At 41.9% G+C, this 13,084-nt stretch overlaps 1 long non-coding RNA gene across 1 annotated transcript in view; it reads left to right on the plus strand.

Annotated features, from left to right (window-relative positions):
* Positions 1-2,732: 2,732 nt before the first annotated feature.
* Positions 2,733-13,084, plus strand: part of LOC109447988 (uncharacterized) — a 51,907-nt gene continuing 41,555 nt past the window's right edge. The window contains exons 1-2 of the long non-coding RNA XR_002137450.2: positions 2,733-2,800; positions 6,580-6,745. This is a non-coding gene — a long non-coding RNA (uncharacterized LOC109447988). The remainder of the gene's footprint in view (positions 2,801-6,579; positions 6,746-13,084) is intronic.

The following is a 13,084-nucleotide window of genomic DNA, read 5'->3' on the forward strand; positions in this document are numbered from 1 at the left end:
GGCTTCATATCATAGTGCATAGCAAGAAAAGAAACAATCTGTCTTTATTTGAAGTAACATTCCTGGTGCTAGCAGGGAATTCACTTTGAGTGCATTTATTTGTGGAGCTAAAATTGCAAACACATTTGTCCTTTCATAATTGTAATCTATACTTTAGAACAAAGACGGATAAAAACCAGGGCAGAACTCAGTCCTCCTTACTGTAAGCCAATTTGGGGATCTACCAGGCCTCCTAGCTTGTAGTTGAATCATCAGTGAGTGAGTGATCTTATAATTTATTTCTCATGGTGCCTGGAATGTTTATGAAGAACCTGTGTTATGTAAATTATACATCTGGCTCCTCATGAGATCTTTGCCCACCTGCCTCTAATTTTTCAGAAGTGAAGCATTTCTCTCTCTGTGTGTGTACATGTGCATGTGTGTAAGGGGATGGCAGAGTTCTGAATCAGAAAACCGGAATGGGCTTCTTTCCCACTCCCACTACACAATTACTGGAGGTGCATTTCTCCATCCTTCACTTAATCTTTCTGTCCCAATTTTCTCAAAAAGAAGAGGAGGATACCTTTTTTCTTAAAAGGGTTTTTGTTGGGGATAACATGGTATATGTAAAAAAAACATAGAAACTAAGTATTATCACCGTTTCAATATATTTATTATCATAAGTTCATACAGACCCCGCTGCCCCCCAACCCCCGCTCCCAGGTGTTAACCCAACACTGCTTCTCACCAGCTTTGGGAAAGTCATTTCAAAACTTATTGCAGTTACTTCACCGGGTGAGGAGGGTAGGTAATATGCAAATATGAAGCACATCACTTGACAACAGCTCACTAAATAGCAGTATTGTGGTTTGCAGGATATGTGGGGGGTATGCCAAAGGTTCCAACAAGCCAGAGCCCCAAACAAGCCAGAGCCCCAGAAATCCAACCTTGGGAGACCTTAAGCTGTGCTGAAAGTCTGGGACAAGGGCAGCAGTGTGGCAGTTTCCGGTCCCCAGGGACTATGTGTCCGGTTGCAGGCTCCGGAGCTGGCATCCCCGCCCTTTCCTGGCCCAGGCGTGGACACTCTGGTCTCCGTGCTCTTAGGGCAGGCGCCAGGGCGGAACCAGAGCAAGGCTTCTTGAATAACTCCTCCCTGGAAAACGAATTGCAATGTCTAACTGCAGATTTCATTCATCATAACTAAGGACTACTCCTATTCAATTAGATTAAAATAGAAAATGGATTTAGGAATTAATCAGCGTAGTTGTATTTGCCACTCATTGGTGTGTGTGAGAAACCTAAGGAATAGGCAGTGATTATTTGCCTATTAGTGCCTGGAATGCTTTCCCTTCCTCAGGTGTTTCACGGGTGTCTGTGATCAGGGCACTCAACATGCGGCATGTGTACAATATAAGAACTTCTTTTTTCTTCAAAGCCAAGTTGTTTTGTTGTCCAATCTGTGCAAATTTATTGAATAGTACTTAAATGAATTGCACATGGCAAAACTTTTTATTATAATTTGGTAGTAAATCAATGATCAGCATTTTATTTAACCTATTATTGGTCAGACAAGGTTAGATTACACAAAAAAGTAATTCTATGTTAAGTATGTGACAAAAAAAGGGTTCTATGGAAAATAACCTCACAGGGTGATCTGACCATAAACTCCTAACTGGGCAGGTCATGGTGGGTGGTCATGTCTCAGTCATATAGTAACTTCTTTAGTAACTATCTTTGCGTAAAGCAAGGCCTTCCCCTTTGTCATGCGGGGTCTTAGCTCCCGCTCCCCACACAAGAACACAGGATATGGTGAGGCCCAAAAAGAACACCCAGGGAGCCATAGGTAGGGGAGTCATACCACTATAGTCTCACTGGAGGCTGGATTCACATGACGTGCGACCTGCTGTCCGCTTATCTGCCAACCAACCGACTCTCTGGCTTCCCTGGACTCTCCTCGACTCCTCAATGTAGCCGCAGCAGTTATATTAGTGGCCAATGGCTTGATGGTTACAGCTGACGGCCAACTAGCCACAGCTGACGGCCATCTACTACCCGAGCCAGCACCCCTCCACATGAGGCCGAGAGCCTGGAAACTGCTCTCTGGGGCTCTGTCCCACACCTTTTTTCTCTGTACCTAGGTTAACACACCTTTGAAACAAGGGTAATCACTCTCAAGAGAGCTCAAAATCTTGTTAACTATCCTGTTAATCCAATCCTCACCTTGCTTTCTCCCACCTGCATTAATCTTCCCTACTTCTGTCCTTGATCTCAGATGCATAAAATAAACTGCAAAACCATTATTCTCTAGAGCATTTGAGATCTTGCTTCCGGGCAATTGTCGTCAGTTTTGGCTCAAGTAAACTCTTAGGAAAATTCTCTACAAGTTTGAACATTTCTTACGTCAACAAGTACATTTCAGCAAACATTTATTGAATGCCTGCTCAGTAACAGGCACAATGCGCAGCATTGAGGAGACAAAGCTTGTGAGGCGGTTCGGCGTGGAGTAGGTGGGGCACAGCAAACCAATACTTTCAATAGGTAAATGTGCTGGAAGAAAACTCAGGGGACCATGGAAGCCAAAAGCGGAACTTCCAATCTGGAAGTTCAGAGAAGGCTGCCCTGGGGCCTGAGTCCAGTCTCAGAGGATGAATGGGAGTGGCAAGCAAAATTGACGGAAGGGTGGGGAAGAGAGGGAGGAGTCTGTGGTTGGGTGAATAGCAGGGGCCAGAGCACAGAGATGTGAAACAATATTATGCCTGTAAATAAATGTACAAGGAAAGCATGAGGCAGAATATGGAGGAAGATGAGCCTGGAGAGAAAGGTAGGCAAATGGGCCTCAAGAGGCCTCTGAACATGCTAAAGAATTTAAACTTTACTTTAAGATAGGTGGTGGTTGGAAAATTTGGGAGTGGCTTTCTTCACTTGGCCCCATTCCTAAAGGATCTAGGAATTTTTGAGATAAAGCCCATCAGGCCACCAAGTGCAAAGGAATGTTCTAAAGATCCACACCTAGGAAGTCTGCATTGATCTTAATAGCTGATAAATATTGTGCCTTCTGCTTCCAAACATTGCTAAAGTACAATGTTTGCTACTATACTTTTCCAAATTTCAACTCCACATTTTTATAAGTATAGGGCTGGATTATTTTAATACAGTGCTTTTTAATTTTTACAGATTTTATGTTAAAAGTGATGATAGTCCACACTAGGCAAAAAGATAAAGCTGCTCTCAGCTGAAGGGAACACTACCCTTTACACACCCTTCTCCTGAGGTTCAAGGACAAGGCTGAGGGGAAAAGCCGTATCTTGGGTAGAAACCATTTGAGGCAGAGTCGAGACTCTGGTTGGAAGGCTTTGGTTTAACTTCTAAAGTCCTCTGATTCACCAACACAGATGTTTAATAAACACGCATTTTATTTAACAAATATTTATTAAGTACCTACTATGTTCAGGTATTGGGCAGGGTATCAGGAATGCAATGGGGAGCAAGACAAATTGGGTGTTTTCCTCAAGAAGCGTAAAGGCCAGTGATGCTGGTGGTTGGGGAGTGAGGTGGACTTGGAGAATAAATAGGAATTACTATGAAGCATGCCAAACATGATGATGGGAACACTGTATTTGGTAGCACGTAACAAGAGCACAATCCCAGACTGGGCATCAGAAAAGGCTTCCATACAGGAAGTGACATTTCATCAGACAGTTGGAGGATGCATAGGCATGAGCTAAATAAACAGAAGAAAGAAGAGTGTTCCAGGCAGAACAGAATAAGGAAGAGTTCCAAAGACAAGTGGAAAGTGGCACTTGTCAGAATTCAAAGGAAATCCCTGTGGCCAGAGAGGAGCATGGGGGCGGGGAGCACTTGGAGATGAGGGGAGTAAGGCGGGAAGGAGACTGGGGCTGGGTCCACAAGGGCTTTAGCAGCCACATGAAGCATCCCTTTGTCTGCGGCTATGACCTAGTGGAGCTTCAAATTCCTTTCCTTCTTTTATATTTGAGGACAGCGACTCATCAAGAAATTACATGGCTTTTTAAAAATCAAATGACCGTAAATTGACAAGGACACTGTATGTTCTTTGGGTAGCCTCAGAATCAGACCTTGGCACAAAGATTTCATTATTTGGGGAATAAGCTGAGGAAACATCAGCAAGGAAGTGGGCAAAGGAGCAAACAGGGGAAGCAGCTGCTAAAAGGTGCATTAGTGAGCCAGGTAACAACTGGGTGTTAATTCCTGGGGAAACTCAACACAAGCCTCAGAGTTACTACTGTGTGAGGGGGATGGGTGCGATAGACCCCAGTTCTTGTCAGTTTGGGGTTGAAGGCCACAGTAGAGGTGGGAGGGAGATGTTCATTCTCTGGCACGTCCGGTCGGCTACACAGGTGGGCAGGAGGGCTTTGGGGTCCATTGAAACCCTCAGGCAAAGAAATGCAGTGTACAGACACGGACATTTGGAAGGCTAGTCAGTGTGCACTGAAGTTGGGAGGATGAGTGTGTGGGTTGGGTACCACAATATCTGCTGCACAGTTTGTCATGCAGGGTGGCATGTGGGGTCTCAGCTCCCACTCCCCGCATAAGAATGCAGGATATGGTGAGGCCAAAAAGGAACAACCATGGAGTCATAGATAGGGGAGTCATACCACTATAGTCTCACTGGCAGCTGGATTGGAGACACAGGAAGCAGGAGCCACATGATCCGCAATCCACACTCCACTGTCTGCTCTCTCTGCCAACCAACCTCACTTGCTAGCTGCAATCCGCCGTCCTAACTGCAATCCGTGCTTGCTAGCTCAGCCACCATCTTCCTGCTAGCCCCCATCTACTGCTAGCATAGTCATGGCAGTTACATTAGTGGCCAATGGCTCACTGGTTACAGCTGATGGCCAACTAGCCACAGTTGATGGCCATCGAATCACAGTTGATGGCCATTTACTACCCGAGTGAGCACCTTTCCACGTGAGGGCGAGAGCCTGGAAATTGCACTCTGGCTCTGTCCCCACACAGTTCTAGGTCCCTGGACATCTGTGCCCCAATTCTGAGCCCTTACACCACATCACACTGGTTGGATTTCACTTCAAGTCCACCTGACTAGCAGGTGAAAGATGCACAGCTGGCAGTAGATAATATCAGTAAAGCCACAGATCACTCTGGACTCTGTGCTAAGGCCTCAGCAATTCTCAGACCTGTGGCTCCAGGCCTACATCTCCTAAATCACAGCACAGACTTCCCATAATTCTTTTCTTCACTCTGGAGTCTTGATACTGAGGGAAAATATGCATTTTGAGTGGCATATTAATTGAGCAATGTCAAGTTTAACTAGGGAAATAAATGAGACTCCACAAAATGAGAATTTAGGGAAACATGGGGGTATTAAAAAAGTCAAGCCCTTAGATTAAAACAGCTAGATTAATTAGGGTAAAGTCATTTGGTTTGGGATTTTTTGTGTGACAATCTGATTCACAGTTTTTCCAGAAATGAATGAATCATAAGTTTGGAAAATCTGATATTTAATGACTTAGTTTTGGGGGCTAAGAAGTTCATAGTAGTTTATATTAATAACAATTTTTCTTAGTGAGAGGCTATGGGACAAAGGGAAGAATAGCTTCTGATCTTTCCTTTTCTTCCTGGTTTTCTGTCCTCATCAAACATTTATTGTGGTAGGCAATGTGATTTAAATGTCAACACCATGGTTCAGGTGCTCAAGGATTGCTGAGTCTAGAAGACAGACAAACAGATAAGAGCAGACTAACAAGCTATGGGAATTGGGACTGTCTGTCAGCCTCTCTGAGTGTCAGCTTCATTGGGTAGGGTCTTAATGGATAAGATCAGTGGTCCTCAACCTTGGTCATCCATTAGAAGCACTTTGGGGAACTTGGAAAGAACAATGCCTGGCCGGCCCCACTCCTAGAGGTTCTGTCTAACCTGCTCTGGGTTAGGGCCCTGGCATTAGTATTTTTTGAAAAACTGCCAAGATGATTCTAATGTGCAGCTGAGACTGAGAATCACTAGATGATCACTGTCAAGTTTTTGGTAACTGTAGGACTCTTGCTTTTTCTGAAAAGAGTTTGCTCACTGTGTAACTCAGCAAAAGGTACCGTGTTCCCCGCAAAATAAGACCTAGCCAGACAATCAGCTCTAATGTGTCTTTCGGAGCAAAAATTAATATGAGACTGGGTCTTATATTATATATGACCTGGTCTTATATTATAGTAAAATAAGACCGGGTCTTATATTTATTTTTGCTCTAAAAGACACATTAGAGCTGATTGTCTGGCTAGGTCTTATTTCGGGGAAACACAGTAGAAGGTAATAGCTAGAAATCATATTCCCTGGTAAAAATATAGTGTGAGGGCAGTGGAGCTCTGAGTTAGGTAACCACATGTTGGCCAGTACTTGGACTCTGAGTGGATAGCTTACCTCAGTAGGATGCATAGAACTCTCATTCCAGAAACAACATGTGCCTGCAGTTTTTTTCCCCCCTCGGAAGACACATTCACAATGCTAACAACTAATTATCATACCAAGAAAACAAAACCTGTGAGGGAGAGCAGAGGCGGGTTGGCAGCGCCATTGAGTTGTACAAACCATGACTCACTCTTGTTCTAGGCTGAAGCATGTTCCAAGCATCTCTCTGAGAAATACCTGGTGGTTGGTTTGCAAAAGAAAGCAGGCAAGGGACTTTGCTGTCAGCTGGAAGGAAAAGGAAAATCATCTGCTATCTCCTGCATCCTCTGGTTGGTTTCAGACAACTGCGCTCAGTGAACTTTCCATGGTAGGAGTAAAGAACAGTTGGTTTTCACATCCCTGTTCTGGCTTGTTCACTACACTAACAACCTCTTCTATTACGTATAAGGCAATTAAAGGATGAGCTTAGAAGCTGGCATCTTTCCTTTAAAGTAAAAGCCAGAAGCTTGTGTTTTGCTAATGACAGTTTCCTGTAAAAACAAATTTCTTATTAGTGATGACATAAGAGCCATTGGAACAATCTCAGTTCATGGTTAGCTTGGAGTCTGCCCCACACCCTTCTGAGGCCCTCTTTCTGAGATATGGCTGACAAAACCTTTCCCTAAGAATGCCAACACCAACATAATACCTCACCTTGGAAGAGTCCATAATTGTCTGAAGAGACTGATTCTTCAGAGCATGTTGAGAGGATGATTTGGAGGCATGTATGAATTGCTTGTACTTTTCTTTGCTGGCTGTGAAGCAAATCTTATTTGGGAGAATTTTGGAATGGATATTGACCATTAGGATTATGGGATTAAATTTGTCAATTGATTACAAAGGGGTCATCAATTTAAAAGATGGAGGCCCATCTCAGCCCACTGAAGACTTGAGTGTGTTGAAACTTAGAGTGACATAACCCCCCCAAATTAACCTTTTAATTTGCAATGTGGGCAGGTAACAAGGACATTAGATACATTTATTTTTCTATTTAAATTGTATTATTGTTTTATTTGAAAAGCAATGTATACTTCTATGGAACTACAGAAAATGCAGGAATAAGATTTTAGAAATCATTATATTCTTCCCCAAAATGATGAGCAGTGAAACTTATTATAAAATTTTTTTCTAGTCTTATTTTTTTCCCCCAGGCTAGCTATTCTATCATGAAATAATACTCAAATCTTTTTGAATGGGTTGCCAAATAAAATACAGAATTCCCAGTTAACCTTGGATTTCAGATAAATAACAAGAATTTTAAAAAATATAAGTATGTCCCAAATATTGCATGAAATATATTTATACTGAAATACTATTTGTAGCTTATCTAAAATTCAAATTTAACTAATTTAACTTGGCCGTCTGGCAAATCTGGCAACCCCATGAATGAGATGTGAAAAAAGGGAGAGGATCTGTATACCCTGACTCATTGATACTAATTTTTTTACGAAAAGAAAGTAATTTTAATTTCTTATGAACAGTCTACCACTTGGTATCAGCTAAGTGAAAATAAAAGTGAAAAATAAATAGAAAGAAAGAAGGCAAGAAAAGAAAAACAGCCACATGGTATTTACAGTTTCAGAAAGGTAAATTGAAGTAATCACACTGCACCTAACCAAAGTTATTTAAAATGTATAAAGCAGCGGAAGGTAGTTATGAGTAGCTATTAGTTTTGAAAGTAATACAGGAAATTCATTTTGGTTTTGCAGATGATCAACACTGTGTGTGTTTTATGGAGCAGTTCCAGGTTTTTTGGCTTTTCAGGTAGAATATGATTACGTGGCAGCTCATACCTAAAAAGACTCTTGGGAAATTCAGCTGAGGATTTAGCCAATGGCCAAACCATCTGTTGCCAGTTTCAGGGGCAATGATGGTAATTGGTGAGGAATGGCGACTCCATCCTTAGGCCCCATCTGCAGAAACCTCTCCTGATCGTTGGTAGACCAGCAGGGTTGTGAGAGAGCTTCCCCATTGGGCCTTACATAAGAAGGCATTGTGAGACCTCTAAGGTCTGGAAAAACCAAAGAATCATCTATGAGTCATTTGCTGATATCCAGTGTGTGTTACAGAATTTACGCAATGGAGGGGCTTCTTAGAGCTGCAGGTGGTTGGGAGTTCAGAGTCATGTCTTGAGGGGGCCATTTTGGAGCAAGCATGATGTCTTTACTTAAAATGGATTGTTTATTTGCACTAGCTGAAGGAGCAGGTAAAAAAGGTGTGGGGGTGGTAGTCTTAACTGCCCACCCCACAACACACATACTCTATGTCATTGCTGCTGACATCATTAGCAGTTGGCATGGGGTTTAAAGGATCAAAAGAAAAGAAAGGCTAGTGCGCGTAAAAGGGACTTGGAAGAGTAAAACACTTTTGGGGAGAAACATTTCTAACCAGACTGTATGGACTACATGCTGTCACCATAGTTTCTCTCATTTTGTTTTCACCCAGAGACGTCTATCCAAAATGCAAGTCTGGCCATGTCTCTCCCTGGCATCCCCCTGCCTGTTAGAGCAAAACGGGGCATGACAGTGGGTGTGATACAGGTGGCCCTGGGAGGCTGATAACCGCCAGCAGTATCTGCTCCCATTATGCCAGGCATCCACTTGCCTCCTATCACCTTTTCCATCTAACTCGCCAGTAATACTGACTTGAGTTTTATTGGGCAAGATACTATTTCATGCTTGAATTTGCACCTGCTGCTTTCTTTACTTCCAATAAAGCCCTGCTCCTCCCCTCCCTCCACTTCCCCTAACAGCTGCCTGGTGACCTCCTATGTGTCCTTCAGAATCACCTCATGTCAGTTTCTGCAGGACCCTCTCTTCAGGACTCCTGACACCCCCACTGTTAAAAGCTTTCTTCTCCTTTATGTTCCTTCTGCATCCTTTTCAAACTTTGTTTGAAATTTGCTCAACAAACTTCATGTTATATCGGATTATTTGTTCTTCTTTTCTTTTTGTTACATGTCCTCTTTCCTTTCATATGCTTATTGAGAGCAGGGTCCATGTTATTATTCGTCTCTGTTTCCCCAGTAACTAGACAGAGTTTGGTACATCATAAACAATTACCATGGATGATTTGTTGAATAAGTGAGTCCTCAATTTTAGGTTTAGCAATTATTCAATATTCAATTAATGTCAACTTATTCAATGAAAATAAATTATTCAATATATTTCAAAAACCTGAACTCCCATCCCTACTGAAGGGACAGCACATGGCGATGCCCTTTCCAGGTCCATAGCTTTGAGATCCAAAACAGGGCTGTGCACAATCATTTTAGCTCCTGGCCAGGACTTTCACCCTATAATTTATGGATAATTCTATCTTTTGAATTTGCATTATTTTCTTATTGTAAATGTCTCGGTTTAATCAACTGAAGGAAGCCAACACACTAAAGTCTGATTGAGACCTTTTTGATCTCTTGGGGCTGCTGGTCAGATCAAGAGAGTTCACAGGACAGGGAGGTTTAGCAGAGCACGAGTTTTTCACAGACAGTGTAAGACAACACAGTTAGTGGGGAAACAGAAACCAGAATTTCCGAGGTCAGAGAAGTCCCAGTGCTCACACTAAAGAAAGTTGCTGCTGTCACACTCTCCATCAACACAAGCCTTTCAGTACCTGCTAATATTCTGATTCAAGTCTTGGTTTGATGTGAAGTGTTAGAATCATCGTCTCTCCTCTCAGCTCCTGCATAAATAAATCCTTCCTTAGAAACAGAAGTGGATTGCTTGTAGTACCCTTCAGAGATTTCCCCCAACGGGGAGTGATTCATTCCATGTGGCATCAAGCCTCTTTGAATAATTTCTCATTGAAGTCTTGCAAGTGACTAATAGATGGGAAAGTTCCCTAGAGAAAGTCACTTGATTGTTTGCAAGTTTCTTGAGTTTGTGTGAAGAACCTCTGAGAGCTGCTTTTGAAATGCTGTGCTTTTCATTTTGATCATACATTGTTAATTCAAAAATGGCTTAAAAATGGCCTAAAAGTTTCAGTTTGCTCTGCTCCCACAAATGTTACACAGGAGGACTTCTGCCTTTAAACGAATTTTACATCAAGAGGACACCCTGAAATGATGCAGTAGCCTCTAAATTTGTGACTATTTTATGAAAGTTGAAATGGAGTAAATGGAGTTTGCAGTACTTAGAATGTGGTTCCTGGATTGAGACATTTTGGGAACAGGGCTCCTTAGCTGGTGTTGGTATTTTCTTACTTCCCTACCCCATTACGAAGCTCTGCTCCAATTCTGTGCTTTGGGTTAGTAATGCTCTCCCTGGCCACCCTATTTGGAATAGCACCCTGAGCCTGGTATCTCAGCGTGAGCCTAGTATCTACTTCCCTTAAAAGCACTGACAAAATGTATTTTCCTTCTCTCTCTAAGGACTCTAGATGAGACCTCAGAAAAAGGGGGGGACGGGAGCTCTAAGTCATCACTGCTAAAAGGAACCCCCCCTACACACACACACACACACACACACACATTTAAATCCATGCCTTCATACTGATACTTTTGTTTCTGGTCCAACATGATACCATTCATTCTATCTAGCCTTCCCCTATCCTAATTTGTAACTCCTTTTATTGACAGTGAGAAGGTTTGCTTTCATTATCCACAATAGATTTACTTTCCGGTCAATCCTAATAATACACATAAAATAATTTCAGAATTCCTAACACATATCATTGAGAGACAGTTTTCTTGAGTATATATTTGTATACAGTTCTTTTTGTCTATAACCTTTTAGTATATAGACAAAATACTATTTCCAAAAGTTACTCAGGTTAATTATTTTCTTTCCCACCCCCTTCAGTGTAGTTTTATTATTCATTTGTAATACAGTGGGGTTCATTTGTTTTTGTTTGTATTCCATTTTGCCCCCCACCCCTTATCACCTGCATTAGAGTGTTAGTTATGGTCAAATTGGGATTATGATCAAGTTGAGCCTGACTGATGGGTAAACTCTAGGTTTACTGAAGAAGGTAAATGACTTGTATATACCTATTTTCAATTAACCTGGCCTCTGCAGAGAAGTTGCTTTATGACCACCTGAAATCCACAGCCACATCATAGTGGCATTTCAATCTCTTCTCTACCATTTTCCTGTCCCCATTTCCTAGTCTTATTTTCATGAGAGTTTCTAATTGAGAGAAAAACTGGTTTTAAGGGTCCTCCCTAGTCTTTTTAATTTGGGATGAGACTGAAATGAATAGTCAAAAGGTTAAAAGGTAGGTAGTGGGTGGGGGAGGAATAGTGACCTGGCGCAGGAATAATTTTTAAAATATATAATAGAGATTTCACTAGAATTGATGGTCAATGATACTCAGTAGAATTGATGGTCAATAATAATATTAACTTAGCAGTAACAAAATGAAGAATGGGCGTGTCCTTCTTAACCCTCTGACCTGGGTTACTCGGTGGGGCTCCATCAGTGCCAGGAGACACATCAAGCAAAGATGCCATTGGGATTAGCAGATTCTCATCTAAGTGAGTCTCAGGGATTGGCACAATCTCATTCCCTATAAAGTCAGCTACATGTCCTATTTCTGCTCATTCTTTAGTGTGTTCATTCCTTTACTTAATTGTCTATTGACAGACATAGACCTGAGTTCTTACTCCGCATGAAGGACTTTGCATGAGATGTACAATAGCTGGGTCTCTTCTAGCCACTAAACATCCTGCTGCCCAGTGCCGCTGTCTCTGTTTTGCGACCATCCACAATATAGAAGCATCGACACCAAAATATTTGGGAGCTAAGCAAATAGATGTCATGGAATTATGCTCAGAATCAACCATACAAAGAAAATAAAAACAAAGAAAACTCAGGCCTCCTACAGAGGGAGTTGTTTTGAAAATCATGCCATACACTCTCCCACTATCTAGATTTCAAGGAGAGAGCTACCTGAACTACCTAGATGTCTTGCCTTAGTGCTCTTCCCCCAAAGCAGTTCAAATAGCCCAGCCCAGACATGCATTTGAATTAGTATAAACAGGTTTCTCCAATTAATGGGGGAAAAACAACTCTCTGTCAATGCTGGGAAACCAAGGGTGATTCATCAGGCAGGTCACAACAAGGCGAATGCAAATTCTAAAATATGTTTCACTTGAATGCAATTACTAACATCGTAAACAGGACTACAAAACAATGACGTCAATATTGTAAACAACAAGAAAAATTGCAAGAGTGCCCAAAGTGCAAGTAAGAGAGAGATTATCATAAACACCTGAGTCAAGGATTTAAAGTAATGTTGAAGAGTAGGCTATTGATAACATCAGTTTGTTACCATGTTCCCCCGAAAATAAGACCCAACTGGAAAATAAGCCCTGGCATGATTTTTCAGGATGACGTGCCCTGAACATAAGCCCTAATGCATCTTTTGGAGCAAAAAATTAATATAAAACCCAGTCTTATTTTCAGGGAAACACAGTACTAACCTATATCACTGAAAGAAAGATGCATAACGTCATGGGATGTATGTGCTTTATGTGTTGTATGAATTGGCTATGATCTTTTTGGGAGGATCAGGCAGTTTTCATGGGTAACAACTCTCTGTCTCTGTCTCTGTCTCTCTCTGTCTCTGTCTTTCTCTCTCTCTCTCTCCCCCCTTTATTTATTCTGCGTAATGTACTGGGGCGAGGAACTCTTTTTGTTTTACCTTAGAGCCTGATCAAAGTTAAAAT

The sequence above is a fragment of the Rhinolophus sinicus genome, linkage group LG05 (genome assembly GCF_036562045.2).
Source record: "Rhinolophus sinicus isolate RSC01 linkage group LG05, ASM3656204v1, whole genome shotgun sequence".
Taxonomy (NCBI): Eukaryota; Metazoa; Chordata; class Mammalia; order Chiroptera; family Rhinolophidae; genus Rhinolophus; species Rhinolophus sinicus.